Source organism: Primulina huaijiensis, chromosome 16 (assembly GCF_012295235.1).
Source record: "Primulina huaijiensis isolate GDHJ02 chromosome 16, ASM1229523v2, whole genome shotgun sequence".
NCBI lineage: Eukaryota > Viridiplantae > Streptophyta > Magnoliopsida > Lamiales > Gesneriaceae > Primulina > Primulina huaijiensis.
In genome coordinates, this window is record NC_133321.1 from 7,218,820 (window position 1) to 7,225,896 (window position 7,077).

At 35.3% G+C, this 7,077-nt stretch overlaps 1 long non-coding RNA gene across 2 annotated transcripts; it reads left to right on the forward strand.

The window, feature by feature from the left end:
* The first annotated feature begins 3,041 nt into the window (after positions 1-3,041).
* Positions 3,042-6,846, forward strand: LOC140962037 (uncharacterized). 2 transcript variants are annotated; one of them, XR_012172434.1, is made up of 5 exons: positions 3,042-3,168; positions 3,445-3,527; positions 5,371-5,484; positions 6,243-6,334; positions 6,674-6,846. It is a non-coding gene; the product is annotated as an uncharacterized lncRNA (long non-coding RNA). The 2 variants fall into 2 exon arrangements; XR_012172433.1 differs by lacking the exons at positions 3,042-3,168; positions 3,445-3,527 and having other exon boundaries at positions 5,132-5,484.
* The last annotated feature ends 231 nt before the right edge of the window (positions 6,847-7,077 follow it).

Here is a 7,077-nt window from a genome sequence, read left to right on the forward strand (position 1 = left end):
TATCCGGCTCAAAGAGAAACTGCTCCATGCCTAACGGTCTTACCAACACTAACCATTTTTGAAAATTAATAAGAACTCTGTTCTTTGTCAGCCAGTCCATTCCCAAAATGATATCAAATACTGTCATTGGCAACACAATCAAATCGGCACACACTAAGTGGCCCTGTAGTCCAAGGTCGATGTCTCTGACCACACTAGTAGCTGATAACTCTTCCCCTGATGGGACCGTCACTGAATAGCTCACGTCGAGTCCAATAGACTTAACGTCCAGATGATTAGCAAACGTCTCCGAAATAAAAGAGTGAGTGGCCCCTGAATCTACCAAGGCCTTCGTGGCTACTCTCTTTATAAAAATCTTTCCTGAGAGAGGTTAGCACAATACAAAACTTATATCCCAAAATTTCTAATCTTAACCTCAGGTATAGCAGAAAATTCTATCCCAAGTCACCAAAATATTAACTACCACACTAATAATCCCCAAATAAATTCAAAACATCCATACCAAGAATAATGCAATGCTGAATTAAATTAGTTACCAATCAGCAGGGTAGTGTTTGGGTTCGCCTCCTCTGCCTGCATGGCGAACATTCTACCCTGGGTCGGCTGCCTCCACTGCGGGCAGTCTTTCAAGATATGATCGCTGGCTCCGCATTTAAAGCACTTGCTCGATCCATATAAACACAGTCCCAGATGCTGGAGGTTGCACTTCGAGCACACCGGGTACTCACCCGGCCTCGGAGGAACCTTCTTATGTGGAATAGGACCCTTGCCTTTCGGTGGTCCCTGAAATGGCCTCTTCCATTGCTGCCCCTGGAAAGGCCTCTTAAACTAGGGCCGCTGCTGTTGCTGTTGCTGCTGCTGCTGCTGCTGTTGAGGTGCCTGATAGGGCCAATTGCCCTGCCTATCGACCTCAATGTCCCTCTAGTACTGCTCTGCTGCCAAACCTCTCGATACGGTAACTGTATAAGTAGTCGGACCAGCAACTCAAACGTCACGGCGCGAGATCGGCTGCAACCCATCCATAAAGTTCCTCAGCTTCTCCCGAGCATCATTCGCGATCAGGGGTACAAAGTGACACCCCCTCTCAAACTTCCTCACAAACTCAGCAACGCTGCTGTCTCCCTGTCGCAGCATCATAAACTCCCTGTTCAGTCTGGATCGTACTTCCTCAGTGAAATACTTAGAGTAGAAAACTTCCTTGAAACCATCCCAAGAAAGGGTCTGCAAATTCACTTATACGGACGCGATCTCGCACCAAACTTTGGCGTCCCCTGTCAGTAGAAATGTGGCACACCTGACCCTATCTGCATCCTGCAGCTCCATAAATGCAAAGATCACCTCGATGGACTTAATCCATCCTTCAGCTATCATCGGGTCAGTAGCCCCCGAAAACTCGTTTGGGTCCATCCTCCTGAACCGCTCATACACCGCCTCTGGTCTAGGCCTCGCCACTGTATCCACTGCAGCTTGATTCCCCACAAACTGTGCGAAAAAATGAGTCATTCCTACAAACATCTGAGACTACATATCTAGGGGTGGACGAGGAGAAGTGATCCTCTCCCCATCTTGGGCTTTCCTATTCTCATTGCCTGCTTCACGCACAATCCTAAGTCTGAGAGGCATACTGTTCCAACATTTACCCAACACGTAAACCAAACATGCATGAACATAATACTAATATCTTAAGATGCACGTAATTTTACTCAAACATGCACATGCCAAAATCATAATTGGATACATATCTTTTACTATTTATTAAAGTTAAGCATATTAGAGTAACTAAATGGTGTCTTGGTCTGTTTTTGAATCTACCTAAATTACCCTCAACCCATCTCTCCACGTTTTTGAAAGGTCCAATCAGAGTATTTCTTCCCTCACAAGTGCCAAACGAGATGAACTTCATTCTCAAATTGTCGCCTCTTCCCTTCCAAAACAATCGCATTGAAGTGGAGTCAGCGGCCGAGGGCAGCGCCTGTAGAGCAACCTAACGAACTCGAAAATTGTTGTCTCTTAGAAGATCTAAACACACGTCCACGTCGCCTCCGCCTCTTCTCTTCCAAAACAAGCGCATTGAATTGGAGTTTCAAATGCTGGTCGGAAAGCACGGCGGCCGAGCCCAGCGCCTGTATAGAGCACCCTGACAAACTCGAAAATTGTTTTCTCTCAGAAGATCTAAACAACCTATGGTGATTTCAATTATTCTCATCTTTAAATTTATTTTAGTTTGATTACTGCTGTATCACCTCGGACGTCGTATAGGTCTTCCTCGATACTTCGAGCAGTTGGTTGAGACGCTCGATGCCAGCCATCCTCTCCTTAGTGTCCTTCGAACGCCCCAAATCCAGCGCCTCCTCCATAGCGGCGATGGTTTGGCTGCAAAACGGTGATTTCATTTTTTTCCTCTTTAAATTTATTTTATTTTGATTACTGTTGTAGCGGCTAATTATTTTTCGTCTTTTATTCGCTTTTCTGTACATGTGTTGTTGTGATACGACGAAATAATTTAATTTTGATCGATTTAAGTGGTCTTATATTTTTTAAACTTGAAATTATTGAAGATATATGGGTAAATGTTGGATTTATGTTTCAAAACTAAGCTTATTTGTGCATATGGCTTGAATTTATGCTGAAACATTTAGTCATACTCCATAGAAGTAGGAACATAGCATACCGATCTTCACTCCCACTTCAAATCCATCAAATTTATAAAGGTTTCATTTTTATCTCTTTCTCTGCTCTGTAATATTTTTACACCTTATGATTGTTTTCCAATTTTTTTATTCATCTTGCATTCTTGAATCTTGAAAAATGATGCACATTTTGAATGTTAGTTTGATTTTCCCCCTTATGAATGTTAGTTTTGGTTTTCCCTTGTGAATGTTTTCCAATTTTTAATTCTAAAGGTTTTATGTTTTGTCCAATTCTTTATTCTCTCAAAAAAATTTCATAAGAACTTATTAGCAACTTCAAAATACAATATTTTCACCAAGGTTTTGATAAACAAAAAGTTCAATTTCTAAGCAATTTATAATGTATTGAATCTTATGAGGGTGTAACCGTGGAAACTAAGAAGAGAGGGCTTGAGAAAATACCTCAGAAGCAAACAGTTCACATGAAATTTATTGATACATTTGGACAGAGAACTTCACAGTACAGAGGTGTGACAAGGTGAGTTTATGTTTCTTTCTTTGACCTTGCATTATCATCATTACATTGTTAGTAGTAGTTGCTGCCTTTTCTTAATGTCAAAAGTTTTAAAGTATCGTATTTCTTGCATTTCTCGAACTTTTTTTATTCATCTTTTTTGGCTTCTTCCTCCCTCCACCTCTATTTTCAAGATTTGGTTCGATTTCTATCGACTTTGGATATTATTTATTGTCGTCCGGTCTGCTTCTCTACTTTATTTGAAATTTTTATTTTTTCCATGATATTTTATGCTCAAAGGCATAGGTCGACAGGTCGATATGAAGCTCATTTGTGGGATAACCGCTGTAAGAAAGAGGGGCAAACCAGAAAAGGAAGGCAAGGTACTTACAAAGGCAATAAACCAATGGCCTTTTCCACTAATTTTATTAAACTGATGAAATTTAACTTCTACCTTTGCTTCATTTTCAATTTTAAACTCCTTTTATTTTTGGTCGGATTCCCTCTCTTTGGTCTGGCTGTGCTGTTTCCATCAAATTGCGTCATCTCAGTTTATCTTGGTACAAATATCTTACTCTAAAAAAAAAAATAATAGTACTGAAGATTGAGATACTTCTTTCAAATCCCACATTAGTTTTTCATTTACTTCAACAACAACTATTAATTGGGGAAAAAAACCATTTGTTTTCTTAAAAAATAAGTGAAAAATGTTTGTGCTGAAGGTAGCTATTACCTTCTTCAGCTCAACTTTGCAAGATTCTTTGTAGAACTTTGCATATGTGTAGCTTCAAACATAAAACTCTTTCTCAGTTGCTTCATTTCCGCCTCTTGATTTTCATGTTGTCGAATTCCAGAAGATTGAAAAAAAATTTCAATGAAAAGTGCCTAATATTTTAAAAAATTGAAAAAATACACCCAAAATTCTTTTATTCAAGTATATTTGTATCAAGAAACTTTGATCATGCTAGCATATTAATTTTCCACTTCTTTGCCATGCATATTCTCTTCTATCTTCCATAAAAACTGATTATCAACTTCAAAATACAATATTTTCACCAAGGTTCAATAAACAAAAAGTTCAACTTTTAAGCAATTTATAATGTATTTAAACTATCTACCTCTTTTCATTTCTCAATGCGTTCTCCCAGCCTAAAGATGGGGAAATAGTTCCTCTTCTGTGACTGAGGAGTAGCATTTCTAAATAAAGTACAAAATTCATCAACATCTCATCCACAAAACAAGAAGAAACATTGTGAAGATAGATGGCTTGATCTATGAGTATTACGATGAGGTCGTAGATTGACCATCCTCTTCATTCATGTGCAATGGTACATTGTCGCCACTCTTTCAATTTTACTCAATTAATATACAACCATTATTAAGGTAATTACTCAATGAGCAAATACATGCACTTTATAAAAATAAAATTAAGCATTGCATTACATACACTTTATAAAAAAAAAATTAAGCATTGCATTACATACTTACACTTCAGGTGCTAAGTTTGGTTAAGTACCATTATAAGAGATGTATCACATATTGAATGTAACATAAAAGTTTAGAAAACCATTAAGAAATGTAATTCATAGAATCAAAAATTAACAAGAAAGGAAATTAGATGTAAAAATGTTTTTTAAATACAAATTGATGAAGTATCAAACTAGATGGTAAAGTGTTCTTCTGCTAGCTGTCTTGATGATCCACTTCACTCACTCCACGATATTTTTACAAAGGTTTGATTTTTATCCCTTTCTCTTTTTAATAATGTTTTTACCCCTTATGAGTTATTTGGTTTGCTTACGAATTTAATTTATTTGTAAAATAAAAAAAATCTCAAAATGTAGTTTGAAATCTTTTACCTGGTGATAATGAACTTTTAGAGTATGTGATTACCTTACATATTTCTTTATTATGTAATTTCTTCAACAAATAAAATTTCTTGACTACAATTTTCATATTTTTTTTCCTCATATTCAGTGTATAAAAATTATATATTTTTTTCTTTGGTTGTGTTGAACTCTACAAGATAGCTGGTTGTGTTGATCTAGGAATATTAAGTGTTATTTGAGGTTCTTTGTTAGATTTACTCGAGCATAACTATTACTATATATTGATAATTGCTAGAAGAATGGGGTTTTCTTGGATTTAATTGTAGTTTTTTGTTGCATTTTAGTGAAACATAAGTTCAATTTCATTGTTTAGCGCTTTGTCGGTGTTTAAAAGCAGGAGAAATGATGAAAGGAAGTTTACGCCGGTGGTGAATATTGGTGGAAATGACACAATCCAGATTAAGATATTACACAGAAGCTAAGATATGTAATTTTATTTTCAATTAAAAAGGTAAACATATGGATTTCTTGGGTTTTTTATATTTTTATTTTTAGCCTTGGAAAAGTTTTCTATATTTTCTTGCTAGAAATACAACAACAATAGAACATATTATGTTTTTTATTCTTACTTTGGTGTTATTAATGTTTCCAATATTCAAATTCAAAAATCGACGTTTTCATTTTTTAGCCTAATTTGATATCTTTAAATTTGGTCTTCATCAAAACTTCTTATTGACCATTTTTCCTGAATATGTGGTCAAAGCATTGAAAGGAGAATAATAGTTCAAGTTCTCATTCACCATCATTCTCGAGTGACTCTGTACGCAAAAGTGCTGAGGGTATTGTGTGTACAAAAATGGTCGTTGATGTTCATAAACCACCGATTAATTCTTATTTATAGCTGATGGATTATGGATATGCTTACATTTTAAAATTTCTTGCAGGAAAATGAAATGAAGTTTTATTTCTTAACCTTTCAATTAATTAGACATGAGTAAAGTCAAAGATATGCTAATTTTGAACCATTATTCATGATTCTGCCTTGCATATGTCGTTTACATTTTTTTTTTTAAAAAAAATTGACATTAATCTTCTACTTCTCAAATTGTTTGTTTACTAATACTTCTTCACAACTTGCAATAAATTTATCATATTTTGTGTCATGATTTCAAATTTCTTTACATAGTTTAGCCATTGGGTTTTTAATTCAGTATTTTATGTGGTGTTTTAGCTCGAATTTGATGGAATAAGAATACATTTCTCTTGCAGATATCTGCAATTGAAAAATGGAAGCCACGAGTTCGGGAGAACATACACCAAACAACAATGACGTCACAAATCAACAACAAAGGTCTACGCATGTATGCAATTTTTTTAATTCAAATTTTCAAGTAAACATTTTAATAATGTATTGTGGAAATTTAATAAAAAAATAATAGAAAAATATTTATATTTTAAGAATCAATTACATTCATTATCAATCAACATAATACAATAGCATTATAATATATATTTTTTTTATATCTTTCATATTTAGACAAAAATGATGACATATGAGTAAAATATAGCCTCAAATAGTTGGCGACAATGACATGTACGTACATACAAAAAATATTCATTTTAATTTTCCTTAAATGTATTCCACTATTATTTTCTTATTTTCATAAGCACATTAACTATTGGTCTGTAATTCTATGTAGGACATGACAAATTCTAACTCCTGTTCTTATATCATTGAAAGGCGACAGATGCTAACGCATAACGAACATGAAAGCATACATTCTATGACACAACAACGACGATAATCTTACATCGCTCGACGTCGATAAAATTACCAAATTAGAAGAATGGATTTGACTTCCTCCATTTCACGTACAAAATGTTTCGGTGTCATGCTGTTGTACTATCATGAATGTTTAATATATTAGCTCAATATATTCATGACACACGCAACGCGTGTGCCTCGGTGGCTAGTTACATGAAAGAATTTAAAACTTTAAAACTTACATACTTGAGGTGTGAATTCGTGAGCTTCTCGCAACTGGCAGTAGGCATAATCCTTTACAAGAACACCGCTCTGATACCAACTGTAATGTACCGTATT